This window comes from Ambystoma mexicanum, chromosome 1p, assembly GCF_040938575.1.
Source record: "Ambystoma mexicanum isolate Mex_15411 chromosome 1p, UKY_AmexF1_1, whole genome shotgun sequence".
NCBI lineage: Eukaryota > Metazoa > Chordata > Amphibia > Caudata > Ambystomatidae > Ambystoma > Ambystoma mexicanum.
This window is the reverse complement of record NC_090921.1, coordinates 90,084,468-90,110,401: the sequence shown is the minus strand read 5'-3', so window position 1 is coordinate 90,110,401 and position 25,934 is coordinate 90,084,468. Positions and strand designations below refer to the sequence as shown.

General features: G+C 44.4%; 1 protein-coding gene across 1 annotated transcript in view; it reads left to right on the top strand.

The window, feature by feature from the left end:
• Nucleotides 1-25,934, top strand: part of RNF167 (ring finger protein 167) — a 548,009-nt gene that overhangs the window by 13,628 nt on the left and 508,447 nt on the right. The gene's annotated exons all lie outside the window — the stretch shown is intronic.

The window sequence follows — 25,934 nt, the reverse complement described above, 5'->3', positions numbered from 1 at the left end:
ATATCTCTTCCACTGCTCGCTCCTGTCATTATGCCTTCTTTAACATTCGCTGTGCTCACCCCTGTCCCTCATTTCATGCCACAAAGTCTTTTTTTTAAATTTGGTTTTATCCTGTATTGATTACTGTTCTTCTCTTCCTCTTGGTCCTCCTGCTTCATGTTTTTTATCCTCTTTGTTCTGTCTGGAACTCCTCGGTTTGTCTTCTTTTTTTCTTCGTCTCCTCATTCATCTATTACACCATCTTTACTTTCAATATCGCTTCTCCCTTTTGAATCTCGTCTCCTTGTAAATCGTCTTTAAATGCATTCATGGCCTGGCCCCTCCTTGCCTCTCCTCGCTGATTTAATTCTATTCTCCTACTCGGTCTCTCCATTCCCAGAAACAGTTTCATCTTATTGTTCCTAAGCCCCCATGTGCATCATCTCGTTTCCGTTCCTTCACTCTTCTCGTCCCAAGCACTAGAACTCTCTCCCTCTTTATGCCCGCTCTTCTTTTACTGTTTGCATTTTCCAGATTAATCCTCATCTCCTGTCCCTTTTCTCCACTAATTGAATTACTGGTCTCTCCCCTCCTTCTCTTTTTAATTGGCATGCATTGCTAATTTATTCTACTGTTTTTAAATGTTTTTGTATCAGTGCTTTTGGCGAAGAGCACCATTTCAAAAATATCTTTGGGACGGTTCCCGCTCGAACGGTTCTACAACCACGTGTTATCTTCCTATCCCTTTCAGAGAGGATCTTCATCTGGTCCCACCCAACAGGGTAGTTCAGCAATGAATTGCCAGGCAGTTCTCCTCTGAATAAGGGTGCCATCAGTGATGTGACGCTGTACCGCTCCAAGCACAGTGAGCAAGGGCTCGTAATCACTGGGAAACATAGGTATTGTAGGAGGGAAAGGGTTGCAGTGAGAGAGAGGAGAGTGAGACTGAAAGGGGTAGTATGGAGTCATTCCCCAATCGTAAATATTATAATTCTATGAAATGAAGAATGTCGAGATTGAGGCTTTCTCAGCGATGTTCAAGAGTAGTTCATAAAATGAAAATAATTCTGTCTAAATGTATGGTGAGGAGGGAGTTTATAGGCCCACTGGCACTGGTGCTGACACAATACTGTGGAACGGAACATCTGCTAAAGTGTCTGTGCACCTCTTCTCGTCACTCCTTCTGCCCCTTTTCCTGTGCCGCCCCTTGTTCACATACGAAGCTGGAAACTGAACCTAGAAAGAACATGCATTAGTCATAGTTACGAGTGCAATTTATCGTGTAGAGAATAGTTGAAAAGAAGCAATCAGCCCAAATTGTGTACTTAGCACTTCACATTGCTGAAGGGCGACTCTCCAATCAAGTGCTTAACACACATTGAATTGGTCTGGCTTTGACTTGATACATTTTCTTTACTTGGTAAAGAAAAAACATTGCCCTATTTGTATCACATGCCGAATAAAGCAGAGCACACTACTCAACAGTAACCTTGGTTACCATCCTCCATCATGAAAGTTTCCGGAAAGAACATGAGAAATTGCAGGCTTTTTTTGAAGTATTACTCCATTCTATACTGTGAACAGTTACTCGATGAGCTGCTAAGGCCGACGTTTCCAACCCTTTTGTACATGGGTCCAGATTACAAACTTTTAACCAGTTGTCTCAGAAAAACAAATTCAGAGACCTTACAGGCACTGTCCTATCGGGAAGTGATGATGCACAATTCTATTGCTTTTTGAGGTAACTTTTATATTTACTCCTCTAAATTATGGAAAAAGGTTGTACACAAATTAAAAAAAATACTCCCACTTCAAAATCTTACCTGCAGCCATAACTTTCTGAACACTACAATGCACACCTGTGGATTTTGTTTACCTTTTTTAAACTGTGCTATTACTTATTGTTTTTGCTTGCAACGATTGCATATGACATGCCATGATGCAGAACATTCCGAGTAAATGACGTACGTCTGTCAAACGTGATATATTCTCCATTCTTGAGAAAGTCTGATTACAGAAATATGTGGAGCCAAACATTGCAAGGGGTCAACGAGAAGGATTGAAACTTCAGCATGTGCTGTTCAGCAAAAGCGGCCTTCAAGCTTCTGTTGTTTTGCAGGTGCCTATGAAGGAGCAGTGTTCACAATGGCTCTGCAGGCCGCTTTCCGTCATTAGTGTTTGCCCTCCAATCAGAACATCTTCTTCTTTTATTCACCCAGTAGACAGCCAATCAGTGCAGAACATTAATCATAGTTCAGTCTCTGTAGGTCTTGTTAATAGTACTGGAGAAATAGTGACTGCGTTCTTTTTATTCAGCTCATTCTGCAACTATTCCAGCCTATGAATGAATGTGTTCCTATAGTCCTGTAACACATTGTATTTCGTATTTAAGTCCTTTTTAATGTTTGTACGGAATGCCAAGTCATTAGTTCAGTCATGCGCTATTGTTCATGATGCTGACATATTTTCCTTTGTTGGTTTCCACGGTTTTAATGTGGTCAAGCAGTTGTTAAGGATTTTAAAGAGGCGTCACACTCGAGACCAGGACTCTTTGTGTGCTGCATCTCTGGCCAGTATAATCGGAACGCTTTTAAATTCATTAATTTGGGTTCAGCTTTGAGAAGGCAGCCAACCCGTCTCAGACCCCGTGTCGCAATGGACCATGAACAAGGCCAGTGTGTAATAATAGAATATTTTATTTATTTTTAATTATGAATAAAAATCAAACACACTCAATATAGGGCAGCATTCACCAGTGTGGTGATAATTACACAGTAAAATGATAGGATACACTTAACCTTTTAACATAAGAGACACGATGCACAATTGAAAGAAAGCAAGGTTACTTTTGGGTAGTTCTTTTAAATGGCACCACAGTTAAGCATTCCCCCTGCAAAACCCCCTCAAACCTCTGTTAACCTAATTTTGTGTGAGTGGAGGGTATACTAGGCAAAAATCGTAATGAGAATCCGACCTACCATCCCTGAATGGGAGGCAAGCATCGGATTGAGCTTGCTTGAAAAATGAGCAAATTGGCACTCTGAATTACTGAATGGTTATTTTACATGTGCGATTGACTGAATAAGGCAAGAATGTGTGTGGCTGTATCAAAGAAGAATGAAAACTGACAAGCTACAAGGCAAAGTATTACACAATGGGTATACAGTTTAGAAAATCGACTTTAGGAAGGAAAAACTGCAGCAAAATCACACATGGCAGGATTACAATTTCTTGACTTGCAGGTTTAAAATAGCAAAACGGCTTAGAAAATGAGCTAAACAGACATAATCTGAAATTGGTTTTTATGCTAAGGTACTAAGGCACATAACAGGTATGATATGAAAGTGAAAGGGTAAATTTAGGATGGATGACAGTATGGGATTCTTAAAGGGGAAAGGAAAAATCGGCTTTTTAAAATGAAAGCAGCTGCACAGGGAAAATCGGTTTTAAAAGGAAAATGTCAAGTTTTACTGAGACCATATTTTAGTGGCTAGAAAAGAGGATGGAATAGTTTGGACAGCCAGCCGGGCCTCGGGACACGGGAAAAAGATCTGGTCACTTGAGCAACAGCGGGGCTCTTCTCAAGGGACACAGCGGGGCAACCGGGGTCTGGTCTCTTGGACAGCAGGGTGCATCAGCTGGGCAAAGCAGGTAGCTGGGCAAAGCAGGTCTGGTCGCTGGATAGTCCCAAAAGGGTTTGGCAGCCTTCTCCCCTTTTTCCCTGAATTATTGGGATTTTTGTAGGGTTTAATTCTGGATTGGAGGTTCTGCCTGGATAAGAGGTTCTGCTTGGATCTGCTATCAGCTACCCCTGGCCTGGCACTGGAAACTGGAATCTTGTAGGGTGAATGTGGAAAGTCTGGATCTCTAGATGTTGATTTATGAATGCTGGATTTTCTTGGATTTTTGAATGTGTGCTGACTGTCTGTCTCCACCTTATATAGACCGGATGACAGAGGATTTTTTACTATGTGGGCAGAACTAAGCTAGACATACCTCTAAATCAGATAGGTCCGTCTGTAACTGTCGCTGCCTCCCTGTAAGCAGATTGGACTGAAAGAAGTGACTCAGTTTCAGTGTGTGTGTTTTTGCAATGTGCTTTGTTCTACCAAAGTTACTTTTGCCAAAATCAGTTATGGAGCAAAACACTTATATTTATAAATGTCATCAGGAAAATTTAAATGGGCAGATTCCATATTTCACAAGGGACATTTCTGTCCTACAATTCTGTCTATACACACACATTATCACTGGGCATATTTTCATTAAGTTGCAAAACTGTACCATGTACGTTTTCCCCAGAAATGACATTTTACTGGGGTATGTCAGAAAAACCTACAATGTCTTACTTTCATGGCGCAAAAATGACATTTAAAATGGTCATAATTTCACATGACTGTTTCATTCGATTACTGCAATAAATACTTTGATATCAAATGGATGGCATCTGTCACTGGAAGGCGGTCCTCAAGATTTCCCCAGTCATCCTACCCCCACTGTGTCAGCTCTGGGCAGCAGGGATACCTTAGCAACCTTTCATTTTGGTAGATGCAGCTGAAGAGGTGTCACCAGGAATTCACACTTGCCTGTGACAAGGCCAGTTCCCCTGATCCATTGTTCCTGGCTGGACAAATGTCAGGAAGTCTGATGAGGTCTCAAATTCCCACACCTTGGCCCTTTCATAGTTTGTGGGGGAGATTCCTGTCCCATGAAGGTTTAGTGCCTTTGAATCTCCTGCCCAGGCCCCTTTTATTCTGCTGTTTTCAAACGCACTTTTTTTTTTCTTTCTTACTTTCTTTCACAGAAACGAAGTCTCTTTTTATTTATTTATTTTAAACTTTCTTTATTGGCATTTTGCATAACTATACAACCAACAACAAATCCCCATCCCTCCCACCGGTACATTTGTGAAGGCAGGAACACATTGCGAAACAGGACCTATGAACAAGGCAGGAAGCAGAGAAGATGTGTCAACGTTAGTGGGCGCCTCATGGCAAACAACATCATGGTCCAAACACAGTATGGGCGACCAGTTCAGTACCTTACATTAGTCACTCCCAAGAGGGTCAAACCCCCGACATGGCATCTGCGGTGCCCCAAGTCCAAACAGCAAGTTATCTACAACCATGTGCACTCTAGTCAGCAGATATAACACAAGTTCATAAGAGAGTGCTACCTGAGGCAGGCGCCCCAGTGGAGACAGAGATCCTGTGTCTTTCCCATTCGGTTGATTAAGAAGATTCATTGTGTACGCATCCCACATTCGCCTATTACCACAGGTTGTCCGCTTCATTGCGGTCCATTTAGATTCCATATCATTACAATATAAAACATCTGCAGACCACTGGGTAACTGTCGGGCTTCGTTTCTTACCCCATCCCATAGCCACACGACGCTTAGCCAAGAGCAGGAGAAGGCTCATCAATTTCCTGGTTTCTTTAGGCATTTGGTATACTATCCAGCATCGCAGCCACTGGGGGCGACTTAGGAAAAGATGGAAACAGCCGCTGCAATGACACCCGCACCCTATAATATAAAAACGCATCCAATCCCGAGAGGCACCCTTCCCCCTCATCTGTTCCATAGAAATAAACCTTCCACTCGGGAATAAATCCCCAAATGATGTGACACCCAACCTTTTTACCATCTCCACATATCGTGCTTCACTTGTCAGAGGAACACCAGGGATAAATATAGTGGGAAGCTTTGGCGAATACAGGACACCACCCCTGGGCACGCCTTCCAGGAGAGCCCAGGCCCTGCATGTCAGGTACAGAAACCAAGTCTTTAGTAAATAAGTATAATATACACTTAAACCACCAAGGTTCCACACAAATAATGCTGTTTCTGTGTGAATATTGGGATGATTTAACATTTTAGCTTTAAAAGTGTCCTTTCATTGTTTTTGTTAAGTAACACAGGTTCATTCTACTTTCCTAAGTCATTTACAAATGTGATTTTTTTCCTTGCATCTTCATTCTGCACATTTCCATAGCTCTGATCAATTTCTCATACACAGGAATCTGTTCAAGAAAAGGGTTCTTTGAAACTGACATAAGCAAAGGGAGAGTTAGAACCTCTTGTGAAGAGTTTGCCTGTGTTGCAAAAGTAAAACGCTTGCCGTACATCCGGGAGTGAATTTCTCTGCTATATCTCAGATTTTACTTGACACATGATACCTTTCAGGGAGGAATGCTGGTGTATAACCTGAAGATAGATGGGCATGAATGTGTCTTATCAGCAACCGAACTGTGTATGTTGAAATGTAAATAGCATCAGTGCGCAGTCATTTTAAACACCAAACATTTTTAGAAATCTTGAGCTTGCAGCATAGCAGCACTGCACCAGGCTGCTTTTGAATTCTTCTTTATGGTGCACATGAAGAAAATAACTGCAGCAATTCTCAGGGTGTTCTATGTTTCATCTCGCCCCATATGTGCTCAACAGAAAAGTTTTGATGCAAGTTAATAAGTGCTCAACAGAGCCAGCACATCAATTCTTCTTGTAACTGCTGAAAATGCAGTTGGGTGGTACAGGGGAGTTCTGCTGGGCTGGTAAATGTACCCCACACAGTGACTAGAATCTGGCTAGAGTGGCTGCATGGCTGACCAAAAAGACTTGGCAAATGTAAATGACATTATCTTTTAAAATTCTTTATTCGGATTAGGCCATTAGTAAACATACAAAACAATTCGGAAGGGGATTGGGCTTAACCAGGTATGGTATACAATGTAACAGGTAATGGGGACAAAACAAATTGGATAAGGCATTGAAAGGACATGAATTTCCTAAAAGATGTCTCCACACAAGGGTGTTCCTGAAGGGAGAGCCTGCTCGCAGCCCCTCACGGAGCTCCCCATGTTTATTCAGACACTACATAATACTTTATTACTTAAAATCCAAGCACAATGGACATATTGCGCTGTCAAAGAGAGAACCTTCCAATCCAAGGAACAAGGAAAAAGTGCCACAGCTTCACGTGTACTTCTTATAATCAATAATAAAATGGGTCTCATATACATGCGTCTCGAAGACAATAAAACTGGACATAATGTAAAATGCCGCAGAGATTCATCATTCATCAGCTGCGTCACAAAGTGGGCATGTCCCACTATTAATAACAGACCAGGATTGAGTGTAACATGCTGCAGGTTCAAAATCCTAGTCTGTAGCGCACATAAAGAGTGCTCGTACGGGGGTGAATCTCATCCAGGATGTTTTTACAATTCCCCAGCAAGTCAATATGCAACAATTCAGGTCCCTTCTTCAGATAATAGGCTAAGGTCCCCAATTTAACCCTAGAAATAGCTTTGGCCTTGACTTTCAATTCAGCTTTTAGGACATGACATAACATTCCACAGGAGTGGGCCAGATACAGCCAGCATTCAACCCTCTTTAACATTGTCTACACATGCCGCACCCACCCACGTGTAGCAGCTCCACTCAGTTTGAGAAAATTGCTACGTGTGTCCCTGTAAATTGAAGGGCTAGGGACGACCATGAACGTAGCCAATACAGGACAGGTCTTAGGGCAATCTGGTCAGCTATAAGCCATGTTTGTAGGTCCAGATGAAGTAAAGACGTCGGGGCATTTTTCGGTAGCAATATTTTTAGGAATGCATTCTCGACAAAGGATAAACTTTTTTTATGGGCACATAGCCCCAAACCTCAGCACCATATAATTCTGCTGGGGCGGCTTGTTTGGTGAACAAGTCCATAGCTGGAGAGATTGCCCCAGTACCATGGCTATGGAAAAATTAAATAAATAATATCCGGACTGTAAAGATTGATTGATCTTAGTTTTCATCATTTGGTTGGCACCAGCCTTCTACTTCGTTGAACCTAACCCCCAAATAGTCGAAGTGCCCAACTTGCTCCAATACGCTGCCCTCTGTTACCCTCAGCTTGTGGGACTTGGAGAAAGGAGGCTTGAAAACCATAATCTTGGTTTTACTTATTTACTTCCAACCTGGGGCCTTACATTTCAAAAGGAATTTCTCAAGCGCTACTAGAAGACCCTTATGGGTTGTAGCGAGGATTGCTGCATCATCAGTGAAAAGAGAGCAGGCCACTTCTTGGATGCAATTTTGTGCGCATCCAAGATGCATAGCTCCAATGCATCCACTATTTGCTGTATGTAAAGCAAGAATAAAAGGTAAAAGGGGAGCCAAAACGCAACGCACCCTTGCTGAACCCCCCCCCACCCTCACACTTATTTACCTTGAGAAATTTAGTTTGATCTCCACCTGAACCATAACGAACTAACAACTAAATTGCTCCAACATGTAGCAATTTAATAGCTTCTATTAGTGGTTGGGGGAACCTGTCTATCTTCCAATACCTACCGCATTTTTCTGGGGACCGAGTCAAACTCCATTTTCAAGTCCACGAAGATGACGTATAGCTTCATTTTAAGAAGTCTTGTGTATTTTTCAATGAGTAGGGACAAAAGAAAACAGTGGTCAACAGTTCCTCTGCCAACTCTGAACCCTGCCTGTGCAGTGCTAATAAAGAGTCATCCACCCACACCTGTAGTTTGGTTTGCAAAATGTTCCCAAATACTTTCTCTACACAGTCCAGTAAGTGTAACGCTCACCTGATTCCCGCAGAGGCGCCAGTCTTGACTGGGTGAATGCCGTATCTTCAAAGGTGATGTGTAACACACGGTTGGCTCTTTGGGCTGGACCTCTGTGCACTGTATGTCTGACTCGAAGAGTAAGATGTCTGCAGATAGAACATATGGGATTAATGAACTGGGGTTATTGGGTGCCTCTCTCCTCTTCCCTTTCTCTTCTCCTGTAGAACCCCGAAGGTTAACGCCCTCACCTTAGGTAAGTGAACGCCGAGCTCTCCATCTGCCTCGGGGCAGGGTGCCGTAACCAGTTTCTTCACTGGATAAGGGTGCAGGCCTCTTGACCTCAGAGGACTGCTGTCCGTCGTTAACTGCACGAACGGTAAGTTCTGGGCACTTCAAATGTCTTAAAAGTCTTTTGTAATGATATCTCTTGTTTTGCAGGGTTCCGGTGATGGCGGGCTGATGAGAGTTGAGGATCGAACCCGCGTGAGGAATAGAAGCGCCTGGAAGCACGTAAGTAGGCACTTGTAGCCTGCTTCACGATGCGCACTAACTGTCCCTTTTATCTTGCAGGTACAAATTCGGAGCTTTAGAGAAGCTGAAGGGTGCTGGAATACCCACTGGATTCGGCGTGGGAAGGAGTAATGGCACGTGAGTAATAAGTTGCCCAATGTCTTTAAACGCACCTTCTTTTGTCTTTCAGATGCGGGATGCAGCGCCGAAGACCTCCGGAGCGTGCGAAGAGCTGGTAAGCTTTTGTCTTTCAGATGCCGGAATGCAGTGCGAAGACCTCCGGAGCATGCGAAGAGTAGGTAAGCCTTTGTCTTTCAGATACCGGAATGCAGCGCGAGGCGTTGGTGACAGCCGATGGACCAGGTAAGAGATGCGCTGCCACTGAAGACCGTAGTGCTAATCTGTTCTTTCTTTGTCTTTACAGGTGCTGCTGAAGACTGGATTCCAGGATGGTAAGCCTTTGTTCCCTTAGGCCCAGGATCAGAAGCAGAAGACACGATGAGCGTTCTGCTGCAGAGAATGCAGAATAACACAAAGCAAGATTCATCCATCGGGTGTGGTTTAAATAGCCTCCTGTAGTGCTTAGGTGTCTCCTTCCACAGCCACGCCTAGGTAAGAAAAGAGTTCCTGCTTTCCAGAAGAGTTCCAGTATTCTGAACCTAGGGAGTGGCTCCTGCCCCACCCAACAGGAAAAGTAGTCCCAAACAGAAGAGGATCAGGGGTTCAACTGGCAGGTAAGTAAGCAGCATGGTCTGCTGCAGGTAAATCCACCCAAGCATTATGAGCCCGGCGCTTCCAGCGCTGGGACTGGGCATCTTTATGAGCCTGGTGCCACTGGTGCCAGGACAGGGTCCAAAAGGTCCCAATTGGGACTGGCTGGCACTCGGAACCGGGGTTATGGGTCTGCTTCCAAGGGAGTCTGGCAAGTCCTGATCTTTTGGAAGCAGAGATCGTGACAGCACCCCCCCTCAAGGCCCCTCCCAAACCGGGCTTCTCCGGGGGTTTGGGCTTGTTAGGAAATGTTCGATGAAATCTTTTGATTAGACGAGGCGCGTGGACATATTCTGCAGGTTCCCAGGATCTTTCTTGGGGACCATAGCCTTTCCAGTCAATCAGGTAAAATAGTTTAGATTTGGAGATCTTGGAATCCAGGATGCTTTTGACTTCAAACTCGAGTTCTCCATCAACTAGAATAGGTTTTGGAGATGTAGTTAGTCGGGTTTGAGGTTGCACGGGTTTTAATAGAGAGACGTGGAAGACCGGATGTATCTTCATGTGAGGGGGCAAGTCCAACTTGACCGCTACTGGATTTACTATGGTAGTGATGGAATAGGGACCAAGGTATCTTGGGTTGAATGTGCGTGGTCCTTTTAGAGGTAGATATTTGGTGGATAAACAGACTTGATCTCCTACTTGATATTGGGGGGCTTCCTTCCGATGTTGGTCTGCTCCTTTCTTGTATTGTTCTTTAGCCCTTTGAAGGTGAGAAACGGCTTCCTTAAAGGCTTGGGTGATTGTAGAATGCAGGTGGTCTACTGCTGGTGTTCCAAGATCTTGGAGTGGATCTAACTCCGAGGTTCGAGGGTGACTACCGTATAAAAGAAAAAACGGGGTCTTCCCAGTTCCCGAGTGGACAGAGTTATTGTAGGCATATTCGGCTATCCAAAGGATATCTTTCCAAGTTTTTTCAGTTTGTTGTAGCATGCAGCGCAAATACTGTTCCAGAGTTTGATTGGTCCTCTCGGTTTGTCCGTCGGTTTGAGGGTGGTGGCTGGGAAGTCTCATCAATTTGAGCCGACCGACAGCAACTTCGCCAAAAATGAGAAATAAATTGACTACCTCGATCTGAAATTAGAACTGAAGGAAAACCGTGCAGTCGGACGATGTTTTCGAGAAATTCTCGGGCCAGAGTTGCTGCTGTTGGTAAGCCTTTGAGTGGAATGAAATGCGCCATCTTGGAGAATAGGTCCACGATTACTAGGATCGTATTGTATCCGGAGCATGGAGGTAGATCGGTGATGAAGTCCATAGAAAGCGTATGCCAAGGGCGAGGCGGGATGTCAATAGGGCGTAAGAGGCCGGCTGGTTTTTCCTTTTGACTCTTGTTTTGGGCGCATACTCCACAGGACATTATAAAGTCTCTGATATCTTTTTTCCAAGACGGCCACCAGAAGTAGCGCTTGATCTTTTCCGAGGTCTTGGTCATACCGGGATGTCCTTCCATTAAAGAATCGTGATAACAAGAGATTACCTTTTTCTGTAAATCTGTGCTGGGCAGGTATAACCGTTCTTGGAAATATAATAGGTTGTCCTTCACCGTAAAGTCCTTTCCCTGCAGATGCCAATTCTGTAGGTCTGCTGGAGTTACCAGTAGCCTGGCTTTATCCTTAACTTCCTCTATGGATTGTGTGGCGATTACACCTAGAATTCTTTGTTCGGGAATGATAGGTACAGGTTTAGGATTGATCAAATGTTCTTCCACTCCCATCCGAGAAAGGGCATCAGCTTTACCGTTTTTTGTACCAGGTCGATAGGTAATTATGAAGTCAAACTCGGCAAAGAATAGTGCCCAACGGAGTTGCCTAGAGGATTGAGCTTTTGCGGTTTTCAAATATTGCAGGTTTCGGTGATCTGTAATCACAGTAACGGTGTGTCGGGCCCCCAGAAGATAATGCTGCCAGGCCTTAAAGGTGGACTTGATAGCTAGAAGTTCCTTATCAGTAATAGTGTAATTGATTTCAGGAGGCGAGAATTTGCGGGACCAAAATGCCACGGGATGCAACTGATTGGTTACTGGGTCCTTTTGTGATAGAACTGCCCCCATGGCAAGACTCGAAGCATCAGTTTCAACGATGTAGGGGAGTTCTGGGCGAGGATGTTTTAAGATCGGTGCAGAGATAAATCTAGTCTTCAAATTCTGGAAAGCTTGTTCCGCCTCGGTAGACCATTCAAAACGTTTGTTTTTCTTTAACAAGGCGGTGATGGGCTGGACTATTCGAGAGAATTCGTGGATAAACCTGCGGTAAAAGTTAGCGAAGCCTAACATGCTTTGAACATCTTTTACAGAGGATGGCGATGGCCATTTGAGAATTGCATCGACCTTCTTTGAATCCATACGCACTCCGCTAGGTGATAATATGAATACCAAGAATTCAACTTCAGTCATGTTGAAAACACATTTTTCCAACTTAGCGAAAAGTTTGTGTTGACGCAATCTCTCGAGGACCATTTTCACGTTTTTCTGATGTTCAGTTTCCGATGAAGAATAAACGAGGATGTCGTCAATGTAAACAGCAACACACACATCTATGAGCTCTCTGAGGACATCGTTCATAAAATATTGAAAGGCGGCCGGGGCATTGCAAAGTCCGAAGGGCATGACCTGATATTCAAATAGACCATACTTGGTGCGGAAGGCCGTCTTCCATTCATCGCCCTCCTTTACTCGTACCAAGTGGTAGGCTCCTCTAAGATCCAGCTTTGTATATATGCATGCTTTTCTGACTTGGTCCAGGAGTTCAGGGATCAAAGGTAACGGATATCTATTCTTAACGGTGATCTGGTTCAGGGCGCGATAATCTATACAAGTTCTAAGGTCCCCTTCTTTTTTTGGAACGAAGAACAAAGCTGAGGAAGCAGGGGACTTGGAAGGACGAATAAACCCATTCGCTAGGTATTGATCCAGGTATTGTCGGAGGTGAAGATTCTCAGGCTCGGTGAGGGCATAAATTCTACTACAAGGAGGAGTAGATCCAGGTATCAGGTCTATCTGGCAGTCATAAGACCTATGAGGAGGTAGAGAGTTAGCCTGATCCTTCCGGAAAACATCTTGGAATTCTAGGTATTCAGGAGGTAACTGGGGAGCCTCCGAGGAAATTGCTGCCAGTGCAACACCAGGTCGAGGGTGACAAGTAGAGACACATTCTGGAAACTGAACCGTTCTTGCTCGCCAATCGATCTGAGGATTGTGCTTCTCTAACCAAGGAATTCCTAGAATAATCTGGAACTGAAAGGCCTTGATCACATCGAACACGATCTTCTCATGGTGTCCATCTTGACTTACTAGCGTCACTTCTTGGGTGGTATGCGTTACTGGTCCGGAGGCTATCTCCGTACCATCCACCGTAGTAATGACGTCCTTTACAGCCTTTGGACAAAGAGTCAGATTCATCCTCAAAACCATTTCATGATCCACATAATTGCCGATGGCACCGCTGTCGACGTAAGCTTCAATCGCATGTAATCGATCCGGATGTTCAGGGCTAATGAGGACCATAGGTATCACGAAATGCGAGGTCACTGAACTGGTTTTAACGCTCGGCAAGAGGACCTCTATTCTTGTCGGGCGAGGTCGTTTCCCTGCTCAGTTTGTGACCCTGGTAACTGCAGCTCCTACTGCCTTCTTGGCTGGTTTCACCGGACAGTCTCGAAGAAAGTGCCCAGAGTTTCCGCAATAGAGGCATAATTGCAGCTGTTTTCTCCTTTCCCGCTCCTTTTGTGTTAGTGGTCCTTTCAGGTCCCCTATTTGCATGGGTTCCCCGGAGTCTACTCCTTTGGTAGGAGTTGGTGGTTTGGAAAATACTCGAGCATCAAACTTGGAACGATCGGCCTTCCTGTTCTGCAGTCTGTGGTCAATTTGAATGACTAAGTCAATATAGTCCGAACAGTCTTGCGGGGGATTCACTACTTGGGCTAACACATCTTTGAGCTCTCCACGTAGACCTCTATAAAACAGCGTAATCCTTTTGTCCTCAGGCCATCGAGTTTCCACTATCAGTCTGTTGAAAGACGCAATATAAGCCAAAAGGTCTTGATTACCCTGTCGCAATGAAAGGAGCTCATTGTCCAAGGCCTGCCCCTGTGAATGTCTTGCAAACAGTTTTTCCATACTGAGCTGAAAAGCTTGAAAATCATGGAGAACCGGATCATCTTGATTAACTAGAGGGATCGACCAGTCTGCCGCATTGCCACTAAGGTACGAAAGCTACCTTAGCTTGATCAGTTGGAAAGGCTGCTGGCCGGCATAAGAAGTGCAACCGGCACTGATTAATAAATACTGCAAACCTCTTTGGGTCACCAGAAAATCGTTCGGGCGGAGCCAGAGGTACATTCCCAGGTAGGTTGATCTGCACTGGGTTCGTAGAGGATGTTGAAGGAAGATTTGCCCCTGATGCGGGTAACGGAGTTTGTCCGGCTTGTGACTGTAGCAATTGTCTAGCGAGATCGTCTGTTCGCTCCTTGGAAATAATCAGTTCCCTTCTTAGAGCATTCGTCTCCTGACGGGCTGCCTGCACTTCTGCTCTTAGTTCCCCAAGTAACTGGGCTAGCTGGTCGGTATTCGAGGTTTCCATAGCGCCTGGGTGGGAGTTTTGCGGTAGGCTTTGTGTTCTGTAACGCTCACCTGATTCCCGCAGAGGCGCCGGTCTTGACTGGGTTAATGCCGTATCTTCAAAGGTGATGTGTAACACACGGTTGGCTCTTTGGGCTGGACCTCTGTGCACTGTATGTCTGACTCGAAGAGTAAGATGTCTGCAGATAGAAAATATGGGATTAATGAACTGGGGTTATTGGGTGCCTCTCTCCTCTTCCCTTTCTCTTCTCCTGTAGAACCCCAAAGGTTAACGCCCTCACCTTAGGTAAGTGAACGCCGAGCTCTCCATCTGCCTCGGGGCAGGGTGCCGTAACCAGTTTCTTCACTGGATAAGGGTGCAGGCCTCTTGACCTCAGAGGACTGCTGTCCGTCGTTAACTGCACGAACGGTAAGTTCTGGGCACTTCAAATGTCTTAAAAGTCTTTTGTAATGATATCTCTTGTTTTGCAGCGTTCCGGTGATGGCGGGCTGATGAGAGTTGAGGATCGAACCCGCGTGTGGAATAGAAGCGCCTGGAAGCACGTAAGTAAGCGCTTGTAGCCTGCTTCACGATGCGCACTAACTGTTCCTTTTATCTTGCAGGTACAAATTCGGAGCTTTAGAGAAGCTGAAGGGTGCTGGAATACCCACTGGATTCGGCGTGGGAAGGAGTAATGGCACGTGAGTAATAAAGTTGCCCAATGTCTTTAAACGCACCTTCTTTTGTCTTTCAAATGCGGGATGCAGCGCCGAAGGCCTCCGGAGCGTGCAAAGAGCTGGTAAGCTTTTGTCTTTCAGATGCCGGAATGCAGTGCGAAGACCTACGGAGCATGCGAAGAGTAGGTAAGCCTTTGTCTTTCAGATACCGGAATGCAGCGCAAGGCGTTGGTGACAGCCGATGGACCAGGTAAGAGATGCGCTGCCACTGAAGACCGTAGTGCTAATCTGTTCTTTCTTTGTCTTTACAGGTGCTGCTGAAGACTGGATTCCAGGATGGTAAGCCTTTGTTCCCTTAGGCCCAGGATCAGAAGCAGAAGACACGATGAGCGTTCTGCTGCAGAGAATGCAGAATAACACAAAGCAAGATTCATCCATCGGGTGTGGTTTAAATAGCCTCCTGTAGTGCTTAGGTATCTCCTTCCACAGCCACGCCTAGGTAAGAAAAGAGTTCCTGCTTTCCAGAAGAGTTCAAGTATTCTGAACCTAGGGAGTGGCTCCTGCCCCACCCAACAGGAAAAGTAGTCCCAAACAGAAGAGGATCAGGGGTTCAATTGGCAGGTAAGTAAGCAGCATGGTCTGCTGCAGGTAAGTCCACCCAAGCATTAAGAGCCCGGCGCTTCCAGCGCTGGGACTGGGCATCTTTATGAGCCTGGTGCCACTGGCGCCAGGACAGGGTCCAAAAGGTCCCAATTGGGACTGGCTGGCACTCGGAACCGGGGTTATGGGTCTGCTTCCAAGGGAGTCTGGCAAGTCCTGATCTTTTGGAAGCAGAGATCATGACAGTAAGGATATGGGATGGTAATTCTCTACCCGCTCTTTACCCCCTTCTTATATATCAGAACAATTGTGGCCTCTTTCCAGGTGATGGGGACTACTTTAGAATGAATGGCCGCATTAAAGACTCTAGACAATAGCGGGTTCCAGAATGACGGGTCATCACAGTAAAATTCCATCGGAATTAAGTCTGGCCCTGGGGCTTTGCCCAAGTTCTGGGATCGTAATGCCTGTTCAACCTCGGTATTCGAAATGGACAAAACCCCCTCATTGTGGGTGGCTATTGGGCAATGGTATCATCCGGTATCATCGCTTCTCCTGCCCCCTCAGAGTATAAATTCCAATAATGGGTCTGCCACACCACTCCCGTATGAGACATTGTATGTCCTGCTCTCCCTTCGCTCGCGTGGGGAGGCCAATTTCCAAAATGTAACAATGTCTCCAGATGCCATTGTCAAGTCTTCCCAGGACCTCAATGCATATGCTTACTCTTGGCAGATGGTAACTGCTTGTATTTTATTCTCCGGGCCTGTAGCACCCCTTTGTCAGAGGAATTTGGAGGCATGGCATGAAGCACAATCTCCCTTTTGGCCTGGGAGCATTCCTCATTGTACCAAGGTTTATTTGTTTTCGACCGCAATTAACGTTCTCATTGTCTCACCCGATCTGAGCAAGAAATACTTGGAGTGGTCGTTCTGGTGTACATCCTGAGGCAGTAATGGAGGAGCATTTCGCTGCATTGTGAACAAGCATTGGCATAGCCAACATGTCTTTTCTTTTTGCATAGGCAATCTGTAGAGACTCATGTTTTCGACTCGCGGCAGTCACGCGCACTCGTGGGCATTGTTTAGAATGAGAGCCGCGTGACCACAAGAGGCAGTTGCTGGAGTTTGAATTGTGAGGCTGTAATGTACGGAGGGCTCTGGGGAGCTCCTTTTAAATAAAGAACTTTCTTTATCTTCTGTGCTGCCTGTATCCTTTCAATTGGCGACGAGGATTAGGAGAGGCACTAGGAGCTTGCCGCGGAGCCGAGATTCCTTGCTGAGGCCGAGGGAGGTGACGGCGCTGCGGTCGCGACCAGCAGCAGCGCAGGCTACATAGTGAGCGGTGAGGTGAGGAGCCGCAAAGGGACTGTCTCCGCAGCGCCCTGTAAGCACGGCGCTGCCAGAAGAGACTTGTCTCACCTTGGAAACAAGCGGCTGTCTCCGCGGTGCCCAGGGAGCGTGGCGCTGCAGGAGGACGCTCTCCCCACCTCTGCTCGCACTTGGAAAAGCTTGAAGAAACCTGCGCAGTGGGTCTTGTTCCTGGTTGGTGCCGCCCACCCGGCTCTTCATTGGGCAATAAGGTGAGGAGCAGGGGGTGTGGGGCAGGGCACAACCAGAAGGGGAAGGAGTGGCTAACTGAGGCCAACAGGCCCAGAAGTAATTCAAAGAATTTTGAGGAGGAGCTGGGCACCAGTGGAGTTGTGGATAAGGGGCAAGTAAAGGAAGGTTGGATTGGCTAGTCTTGCCAAGGACTTGGATTGGCAAGACTGTGTGGAGGAGGAAGTTTTAAAAAAGAGAGAGACATAGAAGGCATTGTACAAGTGGGGAGTACACTATACAGAACATAAGGAAGGCAATTGTGAATTGAGGCAATTTGCACACCACGAACATTATAAAAATGGCTGCAGCAAGTATGGTACCACCACCACCGTTTCTACCAGAACCTGGTGCTCCACCAATAAGGTGGGATAGGTGGAAAAAGTTATTTGACACCTATCTGATTGCCATAGGTGGTGATAAGTTTGCGTCAGCGAGAAAAGAAGCAATATTACTCCACAATTTAGGAACTGAAGGCAGAAGTGTTTACAATGGTTTGCCTGATCTGCCACAACAAGGCCAAGGAGACGTGGATCCGTATTCCATGGCGGGGAGGAAGTTAGAAGTCCATTTCGAAGACAAGAAAAACATAACGTTTGAAAGGCACAAGTTCTTCCAGAGGGTACAAGATTCGCAAGAACCAGTGGAAAATGTTATTGCAGCATTAAGGTCCCTTAGTCATACGTGTGAGTTTGGGCAACTCACGGACTCTCTTATAAGAGACCAATTAGTTAGATGCACAAATAATGTAAAAATACAAGAGAGGCTACTGTCAAAAGATGCATCACTGGAGTTAGCCATAGACACGGCAAGAAGCATGGAGCAGACCCATAAATATATGAATACCATGAAAGGTGACAAGTTGGAAGGAGAAGTGGCCGCAGTGAGGGGATTCCGCAAAGGCACTCCTAACAAGGAAATAAGATGTTACAAGTGTGGCAGTAACCGTCACATTTCAACAAGCATGTTCTGTCCAGCCAGGAATATATTGTGTTTGAAATGCAAGAAAAAGGGTCATTTCGCAAGAGTCTACCGGGAAACGGGGATGGTGCAAAACATTGAAGCAGGAGGAAGAGTACCTGAACAAGAAGAGGATCATGCTATGGGAATGAGCAACCAAGCAAAACGTGCTAGAAGTATCGGAAGTTTATAACAAGGGAGGTGCACCAACAGATGTATTCATGATCAATGGGAGAATAGTGACTATGAAAGTGGACAGTTGTTCACCGTGGACCTTGATGTCAAAGGCAACATTCTTGGGTTGCATACAGGGTGATGTAAAGCAGTTGAAGGAACACAATATTGAACCCTATGCATATGGGAATGTAAAAATTGAAATTGTAGGAATGTTCCGGGCTTCCATTAAGTATAAAGGGAGAAGCTGTGAATCTGAGATATTACTCAAGAAGGTTTGTCACTCCTGGGATGGGGTGAACAGTGGAAGTTGGGTATCAGGATCCAAGCGAATGCGGAAAGACCTATTGATGTGGCCGAGCTGAAAGATAAGTGGGAGAAGGAATACCCTAAAGTGTTTCAAGAGGAATTGGGAATGTTAAAGGGATTTGAACATCAAATTCAGCTGAAGGCAGGAGCCAGTCCTAAAGTGCACAAGGTGAGGCCAGTGCTCATGAACTAAGTGAAAAGCTGAAGGAAGAAGTAGAGTCGCTACTCCAAAGAGGAATCATTGAGAAGAGTGAAAGCTCTGAATGGCTGTCGCCGGTGGTGGTGGCAGCGAAGACTAATGGAGACATTAGACTATGTGTAGACCTGCGAGATCTGAACAGGAATATCTTCGTAGATGGACATCCCCTGCCAATAATAGGTGACAAATTGTCGGTGTTGAACAATGCCAAGGTATTTTCAGTCATCGATCTTTCTCAGGCATACCATCAGGTTCCACTGAAGGAGGATTGTCAACACTTGACGGCATTTATTACGGTGTTTGGAACATTTAAGTATTGCAGGATGCCTTTTGGACTCGCCTCGGCGGCAGCTGTATTCCAAAGGGTGATGAAGACAGTGTTGAGCGGAGTAAAGAACATTATTGTGTTTCAAGATGATGTTCTGAAATATGCTAGTTCCACTGGAGAACATGATGGGGTGTTGAGACAAGTGTTAAATAGATTGGGTGAGGCAGGGTTAACGGTTAAAAGGAGTAAGTGTAAGATTGCGGTGCATAGGGTGGAATATCTTGGACATGAGATAGATCAACAAGGGTGAGGCCCAAGAGGAGTTTGGTGGAGGCAGTGAAAGTTGCACCTGTGCCAGAGAATAAGGAACAAGTGAAATCATTTTTAGAATTGGCTGAATATTATCACAAGTTTGTGAAATATTTTGCCAAAGTGTCCACCCCTCTCAGAATTTTGCTCAAAAAGGGTGCGACATTTGAATGGTCAGCAGAATGTGATGTGGCTTTTGAGAGTGTCAAGAAAGCGGTGAGTGAAGCACCATCCATAGGTAGATTCGATCCCAAGGACAAGAGTGTTTTGGTGGTCGATGCGAGTATGCTTGGGCTGGGAGCGACATTGGTGCAGTACGACAGGGACAATACAGAGAGAGTTATTGCGTTTGCGTCTAGGATGCTGAGAGGTGCGGAGTGCAAATATTCCATTATAGAAAGAGAAACCCTGGCAATGTTCTGGGCTGTGAGCCATTTCAAGTATTTCTTGTGGGGAAGAAGGTTTGTGGTCAGGTCAGACAATAAGCCCATGGTTCAGCTTTTTGAGAGTGGAAGATGGGCGTTGGGTTCCCCAAGGATTAGCAGGTGGGGTTTGGGACTTCAGAATTTTAACTTTGAGGTAAGCTATTTGCCTGGAAAGAAAAATGTAGTGGCAGACTGCCTGTCGAGACTGCCAGTAAACAGTAATGTTGTGGAAGAAAATGAAGAAGAGGAAGAGTTGGTAGTGGCAGAAATTCAGAATGCTGTAAAGAAGGAAGAGTGGATACAAGAAGAAGAGGTAGATGAAGATCCTAAGCTTATAAAGTGTTGGACAGTGAAGGGGTGGCCAGCCAAAAGAGGCATGGATAATAAATTCAATAACTGGTGGGAGATAAGGGATGAGCTGAATTTGTGTGAAGGCAGGCTGAGGAGGGGAAGGTGCATTGTTCCTCCACAGTCACTTAGATCTGTGTTGGTGAAGTTGGCACATCAGGGGCATCCTGGAGAAGCTGCCATGAAAAGGAAGTTGAGACAGAATTATTGGTGGCCGGGGATTGATAAAAGTGCTGAAGGGTATATCAAAGATTGTATGATTTGCCAAACTAGTGACAAATGTAAAGTGGTGGGAGAAGCCCCATTAATACCTAATGTGATACCAGACCAGCCTTGGAGCAAGTTGGCAGTGGACATCATGGGTCCTGTAGCAGGGTTGGGAGAAGGTCTGAAATTTCTATTTGTGGTGGTAGATTTTCATTCCAAATGGTTTGAATGGGAAGCAGTGAAGGAAGTCACAGCTAAGGAATTGATTAGTTTCTTGGAAAGAGTTTTTCTTAAGGAAGGGGTACCCGCTGAAATTGTGTCAGATAATGGGGTACAGTTTGTGTCTGGGGCAATGAGAAAATTTCTGGAAGGGTATAGCATAAAACATACGAGAACAGCGTTGTATAATCCCAAGTGGAATGGTCTTGTTGAAAGAGTCAACGGGTACATAAAAGGGGGCCTGCAAATGGCCATGAAATCGGGACAGCCATGGAGAGAGGTGTTGAGGATGCTAGCATGGAATTATGTCACTATGCCGCACTCGATGACGTGTGTATCTCCTTTTGTGTCTATGAAAGGCAGAGAATCCGGAACAAGGCTTTGTCCAGGATTGCTAGGTATGGCCAAAGTGGTTAATGTAGATCGTGATCACATAATGAAACTCATTAAATTGAGTCAGGAAAAGAATAAAGAACTGTTTGATGACAGGATGAGGGTGAAGGAACAAGAATGGAAGATTGGACAGTTGGTGTATGTTAAAAACCCTAGGCTAGTAAACAAATGTGTAGAAAGTAAGTAAGTTCGTTCTTAGGACCAAAGAGGATTTGTGCAGTAAAGAGTAATGTTGTCATATTGGAAGGAGGAGAGGTCTGGTCTAAAGGAAGGATAGCAAGAGTGGGAAGTGAGAGAGAGAGAGTAAGTTGAATGAACAGACGGAAGGAAGGGAGGTGAATGTAAACAATGATAAGAAATTGGGAGAGGAAATGGAAGGAAGGGCAGTAGATGGGAACAAAAATAAAATTGGTGTGAGAACTGGTGAAAGAAGTTTGCATAGGTCTAGATCAAAACCTGTGTGGATGAGAGATTATCAATCTTGAAATATATATATGAATTGTATGACATATATGATGCACAAACTTTAACTATTGTTTTCTTATGTTTTATATTTTTTGTAACTGAGTTTGGTTACATTGGTTATGGTATTTTCTCCAATATTTCTTATTCACATAAATTGTTTATTCGGTTTCCTGTAAAGGGGAAAGATATGTAGAGACTCATGTTTTCGCCTTGGGGCAGTCACGCGCACTCGTGGGCATTGTTTAGAATGTGAGCCGCGTGACCACAAGAGGCAGTTGCTGGAGTTTGAATTGTGAGGCCGTAATGTACGGAGGGCTCTGGGGAGCTCCTTTTAAATAAGGAACTTTCTTTATCTTCTGTGCCGCCTGTATCCTTTCACAATCCTTTGGCTGCACAGGTTTATTTTTGATTAATGTAAGGAGCAAGGGAGAGTTTTGCTTCACTTAATTCTTCTGTCCTGTCAAAGGGTAGTGCGCCAGTCCTGCATATCTCTGGAAGCTCAGTACAAGTAGACTGGAGACATTGCCTGGTTCCTGCTTGTTAAATGGAGTTCTGTCTGCTGTCGGTCCATCGATTCTAATTGCATACCCTCCAACCACTCGAGTCATGATGCTGGTGGGTTTGGAACTACAGTGTATCGACCTGCTGGGGGGTAGGGATTAGGGACTGGGGCTCCATTCGTTGCATGGGTTGAGGAATTTGGGGAACTGGAAAACGTTGTTTATTGTTGGTTTAGATTTCACTAAGGCACGCTTTCTGTCTTAACACCCCTTGGTGTAAAATCCCCACACCACAATTCTGGGAGAAGATCCGGCTCTATTTGGAGATAACTTCATTTATTTAAATCGAACAAAATCAAGGTCTCTATACTTTCTGCTATAAAAGTCACCGCAGTAGCTTACATTGATGGGGAGCTGATCTTCAGAAGAAAATCTGCCTGTAAAATTCTCACTAGTTCACAGAATACATACAGCCCTTCAGATGAATCAAATATTTATGTTTTTAAAACTCTGACACTAAATAATATTATGTAATTCTATGGTAACCCTGCGGCTTGTTGGCCAGTGGGTTATAGCTTTCCTTACAACTGCAAACCAGTCACTTTCTAATAAAAGAGAAATATTTTAAAGACTAGTCGTGGTTACCGAGACAGGTTAAAAACACCTCTACAATAGTATGAATTGTATTTGGTGTGAATTCACCCAATGTGTAGGTGTGGTGCAGTGGGTAACTAGCATGTGCATATAATACAAGCTATTGTCGGTTATATCAAAATCTACAGGCTGGGGTTTACAGAATACCTATTTACTTTTATTTTTTATTTTATTGTATTTAGTTGTATTCTTCAACCAAATACTGTACCGTTTCCTAAATGTGAAACCTCACATATCAAGAAAAATGCATCAAACACGAGACACTGCAGTACTCCACATGATAAAATGTTAGCAGAAAAACGCATAAGGATATCAAAATGTAAAGAATAACTAAAATGCAGCCAGTTGATCCACCTCCCCTATTAGTTCATTTAAATCAACTCCACTTCCCTGAATGGTTCATTTGCATATAAAAGTTTCACGTTTTGCTAAAACCCTAAAACAGCGAGTACAACAGAAGTGGAATAACCATTTAATAAAGGCTTCCATAAGCTCTCGCTAATCAGTTTACCAAAGTATAAAGTGTGTTGTGTTTTTAAGGCCGCACAGTAGATGAACGGGTGCTGTAATGTCTCCATAAGGACGATATCACAGTTAATAGCTTGTCCATGTACACTATCCAATCTACAATGCATGAAATCACTTCTGGACAAAGGGTCAGGTAAAAGACTCCAATACGGTGCCAGTTGATCTAATTTCTTTGTGGTCAAATGCGAGATGAGAGAGTGAGAAGAATAGACATGAAAATAAACCAGGTTTAACATTCAGTCATGTTTTTATACGTTTTTGACACGACTAGGATTCTCAACCAGATCACTAGTTGCCAAACCCACATCCTCAAGGATGGAGGTGCACTTCTGGACCAAAGAACGAATGGAATGCTCTCCGCGAATCCAGCACCATAGCAAGTTAGGCATACAAGGAAAGGTCATGGGGGTCCAAGAATTCGTCATGCAGCAAGAGAGTGTCCTTAAGCTTTTATCAAAATATAATAAATCACTATCTATTCATCATGGGAATAGATTTACTTATTATTTTCTGGCAGTGTAAAAAGTGTCCCTCCTACTTCACAGATTGGGATCTACTATATTAGGGTTCTCACCTTATTTGTGGAGTGCAATGGGTGAGGTTTTAATGTCCTTTTTTTAAAATGCAGAATTTTCTATGGACTTGAAATTTCCCAGCTAAACTTTCATCCAAATATGTCTTTTACAGGTCTTAATTTATACATTTTTGGTTAGGCTATGGAGTGTTGATACTGGTTCACAGCCACAGTTATTGACTATACCTGTGAAAAACACACGGGGTAGATTTTATTTTATTACATTTGTTACTCGCCCAGACCCTGGGGTATCACGGCGAAAGATGCAGAAGGTAGTCAATTACTAAACAATGTTACAGTTACAAAGCAATAATACATTTTTTATATAAACGTTACAAGAGAATATGTGGTCATATATCAGATTCCAATTGGTGAGATAGTCCTTACCCTTATGTTCCGGACCTGTTTGCAGCACTGCGGTTGCCCTGAGCAGTGTAGTTGGTCATGAGAGGGTAGGGCTTGGGCGGTTAACATTTATTGAATAACCAGGTTTTCAGAGCTTTTTTGAATTTTCGTAATGATTCCTCATTTTTGATGCTCAGAGGTAGGGCGTTCCAGTGCGAAGGGGCTAGAACTTTGAAACCACTTCCTCATCCTCTGCTATATTTGTATGGAGGAACTTCTAAGAGGGCCAGATTATTAGATCTCGGCGACCTGCATACCATTTCTTTTTTTTTTATGGAGTTGTTGAGATAGGTGGGCACTTTGTTGGTGGTACATTTGTAGACGATGCTAATGGTTTAGAATATGATCCTTGCTTCAATAGGCAACCAGTAATTTTCCCTTCTAGTGTTGGATATATGTTCTGATTTCTTTATCCATAAAGCCGCTCTAAGGGCTTTATTCTGCAGTAGTTGGATTTTGTTTGTTGGTTTTGGATGTTACAGTAATCTAGTTTTGTTAGGATCAAGGCTCTAGCCAGGGTGATGCAATTTACAGGGGTGAGAAATTGGCAACTGAGAGCAATAAGTTTTGCTGTGTAAGCTGTGGACGAAGAGAGGGCTGCTATTTGTTTATGCATGGAGAGGTTGGCATCGATGTAGACACCTAACGTTTTGACTTGTTTGAGTACTGGGATCCAGGTACCGTCGATGTTAATGTGAGAGTAGTCCGGATGGAGGGTACTTATTCTTTTTTGGGAGCCCACAATGAAGACCTCCGTTTTCTCATTTAAGCAAAGACTGTTCAGGGCCATCCAGTTTTGGATTATGGAATAAACTTTATTAATGGTGAGTGTGTCTTGGGTGTAGTCGCCTGAGATGGGGATGAGGATTTGTGTGTCATCTACGAAGTTGGTGTAAATGACACCCATATCGTCTAGGGCTGAGAATAAGAGTTTAGTATATGCGTTATAGAGGGTGGGGGAGAGGCAGGATCCCAGGGGGACACCTATGGGCACTAATATGGGGTCCGCTGCAAAATTCCCAATGGCAACTCTGGAAGTACGGTCGGTGAGAAAGGATTTGATCCAGTATGTGGCGTTGTTGGAAAGATTGAAATCTTTTTTTAGAGTGTTGCATAGTTTGTCATGATCTACCAGGTCGAATGCTGCCGATAGGTCCAGTAGCAGTAGTGTAGCTAGTTTGCCTGAATCTCTGATAGTCTAATTGGATTTTAAGATCCAAGAGGGCTGTCTCAGTGCTATGATTAGGCCTAAAGCCTGATTGTCTGGCTCCTAGCAGGTTATTTTGTTCTAGATGGGTTTGTAATTGGTTATAAGCTATTTTATCAATGATTTTAAGTAAAAATGGGCCAAAAGTGCTGCACAGAAATGTTACTCTTTTACACTGGATTATGTCTCGCTTAGCTTTAACCACAGTGAGAAATATGCTAAAGCGTTCCATTTGGAACCAGTTCCCTCTTAATGCCCCAGTTCCACCCATTCCAGGCACCTGGCAAATAAATGATGCTGGAGGTCATACATTTAATTGCGTTGGGGCGTTTTATAGCTACTTTTGGATCGCTTTAAAGCACATAGCCAGGAGTGACCCTCGCAGCCTCAAACTCACTAGTCGGCTTGGCCCTTTCGCTCTCTGCTTTATAAAGCTCTGGGAATCTGGTCTGCCTTCCGGTACAATCTAATTCAGGCTTCCTCTTTGACAAGGCCCAGGGTCTCTTCCATCTCAAGAT